Source organism: Hemitrygon akajei, chromosome 5 (genome assembly GCF_048418815.1).
Source record: "Hemitrygon akajei chromosome 5, sHemAka1.3, whole genome shotgun sequence".
In the NCBI taxonomy this organism is placed as follows: domain Eukaryota; kingdom Metazoa; phylum Chordata; class Chondrichthyes; order Myliobatiformes; family Dasyatidae; genus Hemitrygon; species Hemitrygon akajei.
Genome location: NC_133128.1, coordinates 149,168,501 through 149,182,157, shown reverse-complemented (window position 1 = coordinate 149,182,157; position 13,657 = coordinate 149,168,501).

Below are 13,657 nucleotides of genomic sequence, written 5' to 3'. Positions count from 1 at the left end.
GTGGTTCCACATGAAAGACATTTGTAGACCACCAACAAAATGTTAATATATCAACAATATTTTGTTGACAATATATTGACAATGGGCTAGAGTGTGTAATGTGCTGTAAGGTTTCACTGCTAATATAATGGCCCCTCTGTAATGTTTCACTGCTAAGGTAATGGTTTCTCTGTAGCAGCAATGTTTGGGTTATGACTAGAGATATTGGGGGCTTTGGAATGTGCGCTATCCAGTGAGAGGCATGTTGTTCTTTCTTGTGGCTTTGGGAGCATGGATTTTGCAGGCTTTTGTCGGTGAGAGATGAGAGAAGATGTGAATGGAAAGAGTTGGTAGGCCGGCAGATAGAGTAAACTCGGAATGAGGCTGACGGGCACTGATGCTCAGAGGAGATCGATGGGGAATGAATGGACAAATCAGTGAGCTCCAACGTGCACGTTAGACTGTTTCATTAAAATATGGTCTTTTTCTTTTTATTTTCTTTACTAACCTTATAGTCAGCTTAAGATTTATAAAGTTCAGTCGTTAAACTGCAAATGGTGTACTGTCTGATATTTTGCGGTTTGGATTTGTAACCAGGCAACACATCACACAGCATCCATGCAAATAAAGATTTCTCAGTTTGGCTGGGCCAGAGGCTGTCCTCCCCTAGCTGGCCGAACCTGAGGGTTACAATTGACCCTGATTGCTTAGGGTCTGACAGTCTCATAAGACGCGACCCCTACCCTCTTGTTGAGCTGATCAGAGAGGTACGGGAGAGGACACGTCGGGGGCGCAGGAGGGCTCTGTCAGCAGGGTACAATCCTCGGCAGTAGCCCCTTGTGGTGAACTGACCACGGATAGCCCAACCCGGGGAGCAGTAGAGGAGATTGTGGCAAGAGTCGAAAATTGAAATATCTCAGCTGCTATCAGTGGGTGTGGCGCCCCCCCCCCCCAAATGATTGGGGTGCGGATCCCCCAAGGGGACGAACATAGTGGAAGGCTGCCGGCAGCCGGTGTCACATGAGAAGGAGAGTGAACCCCCGGGTACTTAAGTAGAGAGAGTCATTGGGAAAACTTAGAGGAGACCCAGTGAGGGAACGGCAGCATATTTCCCAGCAATATACCAAGGAACTCCCGAAAGCGAAAGACCCTATTCCTGAAGGCTTAGTGGGACCATGCTCCAGTGTGTTGATACAGATAGAGGGTATTTATGCTAAAGCCATACTTGACACCAGGTCACAGGTCACGTTGTTGTACCATTCGTTTTACAACCGGTATCTGAAGCATTTACCACTGACACTATTCAGGGACCTGGAGTCTGGAGTCTCAGTGCCGGTGATTATCCATACGACGGTTATTTGTCAGTGAAACTGGAGCTCTCGCATTAGTGCTGGTTTGTCTGGACCCCATTGAGAAGGGCGGTGTTTCAATTCTCGTGGGACCAACACCCCTCTTGTGAGGAGGCTCATGGGGAACATTGTCCGTGTTTCGAGCTGCATTAGGCCGGATACCGAATTTAGATGAGGGACTGTGTGGTTCACCCAGTGGAAGCCAATGGCGGTACAGCCCAGAGAAGTAGTGAGAGTGATGGGGACCCCCAAATTTCCCCGTGCCTGAGGGCAAGGCCCGAACTGCAGAAGCCCTGGGTTGTACAGGTGAGCAGGATGGTCAGGAACACTACAAAGAAGGAGGTCACCTTCAAGCAGGAGATGCTCCTCACACATCTGTTCCAGTGCCGGTAATGTCCCTCTCAGACAAGCCAGGGAGAAACTATTGGAAAAAGGGGGAAAAGTTGACTGCTGAATCATTCAACCAGGGACTCCCTGGCTCCTGCAGGTTAGAAGAGGAGGTTGGTAGAAAGGGGTTAGGACGGGTTGGTAGGAGATTGAAGCTGGAGGGTGTCTTTTCCACTGATGAGTTTGATGTGGGTTGTTCCAAGAGCACTCATCACACTATCTGGGTGACCAAGGACACCCCGTTTAGAGAGAGGTTGTGAAGACTGGTCCCTGCAGAGGTGGAAGACGTTCAGCAGCATTTGTGTAAGTTAAAGGAAGCTGGGATCATCACCGAGTCCCGAAGCCCCTGTGAATCCCCTTTAGTAGTGGCCCAAAAGAAGAAATACGGATGTGCCTGGACTATAGGACTTTGAACAGGTGCACCATTCCTGACCAGTATACCATCCCGCGGATGGAAGACATGCTGGCCTGTCTGAGTAGTGTGAATTGATTCAATGTGCTGGACTTAAGGAGTGGATATTGCCAGATCCCCATGAGTGAGGCCGACAAAGAGAAGATGGCATTTATATGCCCCCGAGATTCTTCCAGTTCAAAAGGGTGTCCCAGGGCAAATCAGGAGCCCCTGCAACCTTCCAGTGGGTCATGGAGAAGACGGTGGGGGATATGAACTTGCTTGAGGTATTGGTATATCTGGATGACCTCATAGTGTTTGGATCCACCTTGGAAGAACAGGAAGTGAGGCTACTGAAGGTGCTGGGCTGCCTGAAAGCTAAAGGGTTAAAATTTTCCCTGGACAAGTATCAGTGCTGCAAAACATCTGTTAGCTATGTTGGGCACATAGTCTCATGGATTGGAGTAACTACAGACCTGGCTAAGACCAAGGCTCCAGACTGTGAGCACTCTGCGCTCGTTCCTCGGGTTCCGTGGTTACTATCGGAGGTTTGTGAAGGACTACGCAAAAGTGAGTCGCCCATTGAATCAGCTTCTGTGCAGTTACCCTCCCTTGGGGAAGAAAGGGAGGGGTAAAAAGGACAGGAGAATGGAGAGTATCTTAGCCTGTTGGAGCTCTTTGGAACGGGGTGGGATGCAAAATGTGAGGAGGCCTTTAAGTCATTGAAGGAGCTGCTGACCCAGGCGCCAGCGCTGGCTTTTGCAGACCACCGATTGCCGTATGTACTGCACAAGGATGCCAGCCGAGAGGGCTTAGGGGGTGTCCTGTATCAGGATCAGGGCACCGGGTTGAGACCTGTTGTGTTTGTCTGTCGCCCTCCGAGAAAAACTATCTCACACATGTTGGAATTTCTGGTATTGAAATGGGCGGTGGTGGATAAGCTGAGTGACTACCTCTATGGGGCCAAGTTTGAGGTGAGGACAGACAAAACCCCCCTAACTTATATCCTGACCTCGGTGAAACTGGATGCCACAGGTGTTTGGTGACATTGTCTGCCTATGATTGCAGCCTGAAGTACCAGCTGGGAAGCAGGAACATTAACGCTGATGCTTTGTCCTGACGGGTGCATGAGGGACTGGTCAGGGACAAGGAGTGGGCGAGTGTTCCTGCCCAGTGGTGAAGGCCATGTGTCAGTTTGCCATCACCATGAAGGCAGAGTGAAAGAAGGGACAGGAGCGAGCAGTGGGTCAATTGAGGGCTTCTGATGACGCCACTCCCCAGGTTTACTGTAACCTGACTGCTCTGATGACAAATCAGCTGCTGGAATTGAGTTCTGGGGAAGTGGCAGCTGCTCAGCGAGATGATCCAGGCATCAGTACCATTTGATCAGCAGTCGAAAAGGGAGATATGGCTCAGGCGGAGAAGACTAAACACGCACTGGTGCTCCATTACTGAGGGAATGGCCTTGGTTGAAGCTGCAGAACCAGATCTTATACCGGGTCACGTCATCTCCGGATCGACCTTGGCATTGCCAGCTGGTTCTGCCAGAGAAGTATCGGAGGATTGCGTTAAGTCACTTCGTGATGGTTCTGGACATTTGGGGGTGGAAAAGACCTATGGATTGCTCAGAGACTGGTTTTACTGGCACTGGATGAAGTTGGAGGTTGAAAAATTGTCCTACTTGCAGAGTGCAGGGCCCCTAGAACTGGTGTATATGGATTTCCTGTTAATAGAACCCGATGCCAACAACTCGGCAAATGTCTTAGTCATCGAGGACCACTACACCAGATATGTCCAGGCTTTTCCTACCAAGGACCAGAAGGCATCTACGGTGGCCAAAGTGGTATGGGAGAAGACTCACTGATCTGTAATTTCCTGAGCTATCGGTACTCCCTTTCTTGAATAAAGAAACAACATCAGCAACCCTCCAATCCTCCAGAACCTCCCGCGTCCCCATTGATGATGCAAAGATCATCGCCAGAGGCTCAGCAAACTCCTCCCTCCCCTCCCACTGTAACCTGGGATACATCTCGTCCAGTCCTGGAGACTTACCCAACTTGATGCTTTCCAAATGTCTATATGCTCAAGCTTTTAAATCCACTGTAAGTCATCCCTACAATTGCCAAGAATCTTTTCTGTAGTGAATACTGAAGCAAAGTATTCATTAAGTACCTCTGCTATCTTCTCCGGTTCCATACACTTCCACTGTCACACTTGATTGGTTCTATTCTCTCACATCTTATCCTCTTGCTCTTCACCTACTTGTAGAAAATCTTGGTGTTTTCCTTAATCCTGCTCGCCAAGGCCTTCTCATGGCTCCTTCTGGCTCTCCTAATTTGATTCTTAAGCTCCTTCCTGCTAGCCTTATAATCTTCTAGATCTCTATCATTACCTAGTTTTTTGAACATTTCGTAAGCTTTTCTTTTCTCCTTGACTAGATTTTCAACAGCCTTTGTACACCACGGTTCCTGTACTCTACCATCCTTTCCCTATTTCATTAGAACGTACCTATGCAGAATGCCACACAAATATCCCCTGAACATTTGCAACATTTCTGTCTGGCTGCATCACCATCTGGTATGGGAGACTACAGCACAGGATCAAAGTAAGCTGCAGAAAGTTGTAAAATTAGCCAGCTCTATCATTAAGGACCCCCACCACCGAGGACATGCTCTCTTCTCATTGTTACCATCAGGAAGGAGATACAGAAAACTGAAGGCACACACTCACGATTCAGGAACATGTTCTTCCCTTCTGCCATTCAATTTCTGAATGGACATTGAACCCATGAACACTACCTCACTACTTCTCTTATTTCTGTTTTTGCACGACTTATTTAATTTAACTATTTAATATACGTATAAATACTTGTTGTAATTCACAGGTTTTTTCTATATTATGTGTTGTACTGTTGCCATAAAGTTAACAAATTTCACAACATATGCTGGTGTAATTAAACTTGATTCTGATTCAAGTTGGCTAGCAGAATTACGTTTGGATAGGAGTGATACTGTGTCTGGATTTCAGTGCACACGTTTAGTATTTGTGTAGCAGTTGCACAGATGCCCTAAATGCTTGGTGTGTTGTACCTGATTTAGGTGACATGGGGTTTCTAACAAACTGCATCTACAATGCAACAAAAAATAGCCTGATCATCTTAGAGGTGGTGTCTTGGAGCACTACCGCACAGAGGTAGGCCTTTCAGCCCATCTAGTCCATGCCAAAATGTTATTCTGCCTAATTCCATTGACCTGCACCTGGACAGTGCTCTGAATTCCCATACCATTCATGTACTTGTCCAAGCTTCTCTCCAATATTGCCAACCCACATCCATCAATTCCACTAGCAACTCATCCCATACTCGCATAACCATCTCAATTAAGAATATCCCCCTTAGGTTGCCCTTAACTATTTCACTTTTCACCCTTAAAATACAGTATGACTTCTAGTTCAAGTCTCACCCAACGTCAGTGGGGAAAAAAGAATAAACATAAATATGAAACGGGGCATTACGCTAAGTATACCCCTTGTAATTTTGTATGCCTTTATCAAATCTTCCTTCGTTCTCCTATGCTTTGGGGAATAATGTCCTAACCTATTCAACCTTTTTCTATAACTCAGGCCCTCAAATCCTGGCAACAACCCTTTAAATTTTCATTATTTTTTTCAATCCTGTTGATATCTTTCCTGTAGACAGGTGACCAGAAATACATACAATATTCCAAATTTGGCCTCACCAATGTCAAGTCAAGTTTATCATCATTTAACTGCAAACAAGGCAACATTTCTTCAAACCAGGATATAAAGCACATAACACGTAATAACTTATGAAGTCAAAGATAAAATCAAGCATGAATCACACATTAATAACAAACTGTAGTGCATTAATATTAAATATTGTAAGGTATGGAACAGGTTAACGAGTGACACTTTGAATACAATGCAGCAAGGAGTTCAGAAAAATATTGGCCTGGGGTAAGAAACTTTCTCATCTTGGTCATTCTTGTTTTTATGCATCATAGTCTCCTGTCTGATGGTAGCCAGTCATAGAGGATGCTGGATAGATGGGTGGGATCCTTAATAATATTAATGGCCCGGCATACACAACACTCCAGATAAATGTTCCTGATAGATGGTAGGAAGACCCTTACGATCCTCTTAGTTGTACTCATGGTCCTTTGTAGGGGCTTCTGGTCCATTGCTCCTCTGCTCCCATACCAGATGGAAATTCAACTTGTCACAACGCTCTCAATGGTGTTCCTGTAAAACACAGTTAAGGTGGTGGGGGAGGAGCTTTGCTTGCCTCAATCTTCTTAGGAAGTGGAGGCGCTGCTGTGCCTTCTTGTTCATGTTGGTAATATTAAGGGACCAGGTGAGGTCATCCGTGATGTGAACTCCCTGTTACTTGGTGCTTTTAACTCTCTCTCCGGAGAAGCCATATATTCACAGAGCGGGATGATTTGTTTGCACATTCCTGAAGTCCACAGTGATTTCCTTTGTCTTCCAACACGTTCAGGCTTAAGTTGTTCTTACACCAATCCGCCGGTCCCTTCACTTCCTTTCTGTACTTCATCTTGTCATCATTCTTGATAAGGCCAACCACTGTTGTGTCATCCACAAACTTGTATGTTTTATACAATTTCAGCATAACATCCCAACTCCTGTACTCTTGATTTATGAAGGCCAGTATGCAAAAGCTGTCTTTATGACCCTATCTACCTGTTATACTGCTTTGAAAGAAATCTGGATCTGTATTCCCTGATTCCTGTGTTCTCATGAGGAGTGCAGTTCAGTGTGCAAGTCCTACCCTGCTTTGTCTTCCCAAAGTGCAACACCTCATACTTATCTGCATCAAATTCTATCTGCCACTTTTCCAGCTGGTCCAGATCTTGTTGCAGGATTTGATAGCTTCTATGACCCCAATCTTTTCTTGAACAATAGAACAACAGCTGTCTTCCAGTCCTCTGGTACTTAAGCCTTAGCTAAGGACATTTTAAATTTATCCTCTAATTTACCTCAAGACAGCAAGCAAATAATCTGGATACACTCCAATGACCTCACCACTGTTTTGTCTCAGTTCTAGAGTTTATGCCTGTCTCCCAAGAAAGTACAGATGCAAAAAAAAAATCCATTTAAGATCTCCCCCATTTCATTTGGCTCCATGTGTATCTGCAGAAGCCCTTGAGATTCTCCATCACCTTGTCTACCGAACAACCTCATGCCGTCCTTTAGCCCTCCTGATTTCCCTCTTGTGTTCTCTTACATTTGTTATACTCGTCAAGTATGCAGTCATAGGAAAGCAGCATCCACTATCTAAGATCCTCACCACCCAGTGTATGCTCTTTTCTCTCTGCTACCATCAGCCTCAGGACTCAGGTTCAAGAACACCAAGTTCAAGAACAGTTACTCCCCTCAACCATCAGGCTCTTGAACAAAAGAGCATAACTACACTCATCTATTGAGATGCTCCCACCACCAATGATCTCAGTTTAAAGATGCTTTATCTTGTTATTTCATGCTCTTGTTAGTTACTGTTATTTATTTTTATTTGCATTTGCACAGTTTGTTGTCTTCCATGGTCTACTTGATCTTTCATTGATCATGTTATAAGACCATAAGGTATACAAGTAGAATTAGGCCATTTGGTGCATTCTGCTCTGCCATTTCATCGTGGCTGATCCAATTTTCTTCTCAGCCCCATCTCCTGCCTTCCTCTGTATCCAAACAAGAATGTATCAACCTCTGCCTTAAATATATGTAAAGACTTGCCTCTACAGCTGCCTGTGGCAAAGAATTCCACAGATTTACTACACTCTAGCTAAAGAAATTCCTCCTCATCTTGGTTCTAAAAGGATGCCTCTCTATTCTGAGGCTGTGTCCTCTGTTCTTAGACTCTCCCACCAGAAGAAAATCCTCTCCACATCCACTCTATCAAGGCCTTTCTCCATTCAATAGGTTTCAATGAGGTCACCTTTCACTCTAGTGAATACAGACCCGGAGTCATCAGTCTTCATATGACAACTCGTTCCATCCTGGAATCATTTTCATGAACCTCCTTTGAACCCTCTTCTGTTTCTGCACATCCTTTCTAAGATAAAGGGCCCAAACCTGCTCACCAAGTGAAGCCTCACCAGTGCCTTGTAAAGTCTCAACATTACACCCTTGCTTTTATATTTTAGTCCTCTTGAAATAGATAGATAGATAGATAGATAGATACTTTATTCATCCCCATGGGGAAATTCAACTTTTTTTCCAATGTCCCATACACTTGTTGTAGCAAAACTAATTACATACAATACTTAACTCAGTAAAAAATATGATATGCATCTAAATCACTATCTCAAAAGCATTAATAATAGCTTTTAAAAAGTTCTTAAGTCCTGGCGGTAGAATTGTAAAGCCTAATGGCATTGGGGAGTATTGACCTCTTCATCCTGTCTGAGGAGCATTGTATCGATAGTAACCTGTCGCTGAAACTGCTTCTCTGTCTCTGGATGGTGCTATGTAGAGGATGTTCAGAGTTATCCATAATTGACCGTAGCCTACTCAGCGCCCTTCGCTCAGCTACCGATGTTAAACTCTCCAGTACTTTGCCCACGACAAAGCCCGCCTTCCTTACCAGCTTATTAAGACGTGAGGCGTCCCTCTTCTTAATGCTTCCTCCCCAACACGCCACCACAAAGAAGAGGGCGCTCTCCACAACTGACCTATAGAACATCTTCAGCATCTCACTACAGACATTGAATGACGCCAACCTTCTTAGGAAGTACAGTCGACTCTGTGCCTTCCTGCACAAGGCATCTGTGTTGGCAGTCCAGTCTAGCTTCTCGTCTAACTGTACTCCCAGATACTTGTAGGTCTTAACCTGCTCCACACATTCTCCATTAATGATCACTGGCTCCATATGAGGCCTAGATCTCCTAAAGTCCACCACCATCTCCTTGGTCTTGGTGATATTGAGACGCAGGTAGTTTGAGTTGCACCATATCACAAATGAATCCCAACATTGCATTTGCCTTCCTCGCCACAGACTCAACCTGTAAATTAATCATTAGGGAATCCTGCACCAGGGCTCCCAAGTCCCTTTCTGTTTTCTGTATTTTGTCTCCATTTAGAAAAAAGTCAACCCTTTCATTTCTTCTATCAAAGTGCATGACCATACACTTCCTGCTGCTGTATTCCATCTGTTTCTTCTTTACCCATTCTCCCAATCTGTCTAAGTGTGAGGGGATTTAGAATGAGGATCCTCCTGCTAATACTGACAGCATTGAAAGGGGGTAGGGCAGCAGAAGGAACGGGGAAATTCAGCAAACCCACTACCTAATACGTTTATGCGTATGACTTATGAACATGCACATTTGCAAGAACATATCAAGTTGCTGAATCTGCATGGCCATACCCACCCATTCTCATTCGGGCCTACCATTAGAACCCATCCCATTTGATCAAAATGAGACCACTATCGGTCTGTTATGAAAGGGTATTTGGATCAGGAATATGTCATCCTATCAACCTCCAGTGTACCCGCATCACCTACGAGTACCCAATAATGCAACTGTTAGCCTTCCCTGAGGCAATCAGTTTGAGGGATGGTGGTTTTCGTTCTATAATTTAACTAATCCTGCACCCCTGAAGTTACATGTGATCCCTCAAAAAGTTGGCCATTGTTGGTGTAAGGGAAATGGAAGCAGTTCTATGGGCTGAAGCTGAGCACCTATTGGTTTATTTTGGAGGGTGACGATTTTGGATGATTATGTTTCCCCCTTGGGGAACAGGGCAGATAGCCTTGGAAGTTATAAAATTAGCCACCTCCCTAGAGAAAATAGCTAATGATCCTGCCTCAGCCTTGGAGGAAACACAGCAGCAAACCAATTATGGTTGAGGTAGTAGCAATATGTAAAATTGCCCTGCAGAACAGAATGGCCCTTGATTTTATGTTAGGCAAGAAGAGGGGAGTGTGCGCCCTTATAGGTCAAGAGTGTTGCACCTACATCCCCGATTAATCCGAAAATATTACCCATTTAGTGGACCATATACAAAAAAGCATAGAACAAATCTGGAAAACAGGAAAGGAATTTTATGATTACAACCCCAAAGAGGGATGGTGGGCCAAGATAGCACACTATGGGTTAATTCTACTCCTGATAATCCTGGTAGTGGGGCTTATGCGGTGCCCAGGACATTCCCTTGTTTCCTGCCTTTGCAAACCACCCAGGACAAGCGTGCTTCCCCAGGTTACCAAAGTTCCCTGATAGAGCATAAGACATATGACTATGAGTATGATGAAGAAGCTTGTCTTGCTATGTGACCTTTCCCCACCCCTTACAAGCCACCCTTTCAGGAGGGAGAACTTGATCAGGGTGATCAAAAAGGAGTGAACTGAGGGAATTTAGAGGGTTACTGATAATATGTGAGTGCTGTATGTTCTAGTAGAAGGGAACAGAAAATGTCAATAATAGGGACTGTGGAAAACCAAGTATTATTAAAACATGCCAGCAAGACACTGAGCTAATTGCTAACCACCCTCTCCCAGCTGCAGGGCTTGTTGTGAAAAGCTACTTTTATTCAGTCTCATAAATGCTTGGATTGTTATATCTGTTTCCCTTATCAGAAAACCTTGACTTGAAGTCTGTAGCCGTCTTGCTCCATCTGATAATAAAAGGGTGCATTATGAACTATATAATTCAGAATTGCCGTTCACTGAGACGATTCTCATATGGCCGTGGAAATAGAAGACAATCGAATATCTGGGTTCGTGTTGTTTAGAATTCCCTGACAATATCAATATTCGAGTCCAAATGTTATTTGATTTGCCCTGGCACTAAGTCCTCTCTACTTTCTCAAAACTACCTGCCCCTCCACCTATCTTCATATCATATGGAAACTTTGCGACAATGCCATCAAATCCATCATCCAAATCATTAATATATTTCGTAAAAAGAATCAGTACCCACACAGACCCCTGTGGAACACCATTTATCACTGGCAGCCAACCAGAAAAAGCTCCCTTTATTCCCACTCTTTGCCTCCTGCCAATCAGCAACTGATTTATCAATGCTAGAAACCTTCCTGTTATACCGTGGGCTCATGCTTTGTTAAGCTGCCTCATATATGGCACCTTGTCAAAGGCCTTCTGAAAATCCAAGTACACATCAACCAATTCTCCTATTAGTTATGTCTTCAAAGAATTCCAACAGATTTGTCAGGCAAGAATTTCCCTTGAGAAAACCAGAATGACTACAACCTACGACTCCAACACCTTCCCAACCACTGAGGTCAGACTAAATGGCCTACAGTTTTCTTTCTTCTGCCTCTCTCCCTTCTTGAAAACTGGAATGACATTTGCAATTTTTGAGCCTTCCGGAACCATTCTAGAATCTAGTGATTCTTGACAGATCATTACTAATGCCTCCACAAACTCTTTGGCCATTTCTTTCAGAACTCTGGGGTGTACACCATCTGGTCCAGGTGACTTACCTACCGAGAGACCTTTCAGTTTCTCAAGTACCTCCTCTCTAGTAATGATAACTTCACACACCTCATGACTCCTACCACCTGGAACTTTCACCAAACTGCCAGCGTCTTCCACAATGAAGACTGATGCAAAATACTTATTCAGTTTGTCTGCTATTTCCTTGTCCCCCATTCGACCTCTCCAGCATCATTTTCCAGTGGTCCAATATCCACTATCGCCTCTCCTTTACATTTTGTGTATCAGAAGAAGCTTTTGGTATCCTCTTTAATATTATTGGCTAGCTTACTTTTGTATTCCTTCTTTACCTTCTTAATGACTTCTTTAGTTGCCTTCTGTTGGTTTTTAAAAGCATCCGAAACTTCCCACTAGTTTTTGCTCTACTGTATGCCTCCCTCGTCTTTCACGTTGGCTTTGACTTCTCTTATTAGCCTTGGTTGTGTCAGTTTGCCTTTAGAATATTTCTTCCTCTTTGGAATCTATATACACTGTGCCTCCAAATTGCTCCAGCCATCGCTGCTCTGCCATCACCCCTGCCAGTGTTCTTTTTCAATCAATTCTGGCCAACTCCTTTCTCATGCCTTTGAAATTCCCTATACTCCGCTGTAATACTGAATCATCTGATTTTAGCTTCTCCTTCTCAAATTTCAGGGTGAATTTGATCATATTATGATTACTTTCCTCTAAGCGTTCTTTTACCTTAAGCTCTCTAATCAATTCCAGTTCATTGCACACCAATCCAGAATAGCTGATCCCCTAGTGGGCTCAACCATGAGCTGCTGTAAAAAGCCATCTCAGAGGCATTCTAGAAATTTGCCTTCTTGGAATCCTGCACCAACATGATTTTCCCAGTTTTTTCCTGCATATTGAAATCCCCCCATGACTATTGTAACATTGCCCTTTTGGCAAGCATTTCCTATCTGCCATTGTAATATCCTTACTACAGTTTGGGGTTCTGTTTATAGTTACTATTTATAGATTTACTCAGTAAAAAATCTCAGGGTTGTACGTGGTGACATATATGTACACCAGTCCTGCCCATCCTGCAACCAATTCTCCTTAATGACTACAGTATCATAATTCTGTATGTTGATTCATGCTCTAAGCTCATCTGCCTTACCTGCAATGCTCCTTGCACTGAAATAAATGCAACTTAGAACACTTGTCCCACCATGCTCAACCTTTCAATTCCAGTCTTTAAATGTAGGCTTCATAACTACTTTCAGCACAACCACTCCACTATCTGCTCTGGCACTCTGGTTCCCATCCCCTGCCACTGTAGTTTAACTCCCCGTAGCACCACTAGCAAACCCTGCCAGAAGGATATTGGTTCTCCTCCACTTCGGGTGCAAACCATCCTGTTGATACAGATCCCTGAAAGAGAGCCAAATGCTCCAAAAATCTGAGCCCTCCCTCCTGCACCATCTCCTTAGCCATGTGTTAAACAGCATTACCTTCCTACTGATAGCCTCACTAATACATGACACTGGTGACAATCTTGAAATCACAACCTTGTAAGTCCTGTTCTTTAATTAGCACCTAATTCCCTGAATTCACTTTGCAGATCTCAGCACCTTTTCTGTGTCGTTGGTACCAATGTGGACCACGATCTCTGGATATTTATTGTCCCCCTTGAGAATACTATGGACTCGAATTCAGCAGTACCTGGCTCTGGCACCCAGGAACCAAGATACTATTTGGGAATCTTGTTCTCATCTACAGACTTCCTGTCTGTTCCCCCAACCAATGAATTCCCTTTCTGTACTGTTCACCTCTCCACTTCCCTCTTCTGTGTCACAGAACAAGATTCAGTGCCAGAGACCCAATTGCTGTGGCTTTCCTCTGCTTCTTCCTCCTACACAGTATCTTGCCCGCAAGCCATGGTGCAGAAGCAGGACTGCAAGTGCAAGCTGCTCTGCTGGAGAACTTGGCAAATTCCCAGGAATGCTCAGGGTGGTGTCCTTTTATTAGTGGTGGAGAGTTGTTTCTGTAACCAGTGGTATATTGTAGGGACTGGTGTTGGGACCTTTGTAAGAATTATTTTATTTATTTTTTATTATTTAAGAAATACAGCGCAGA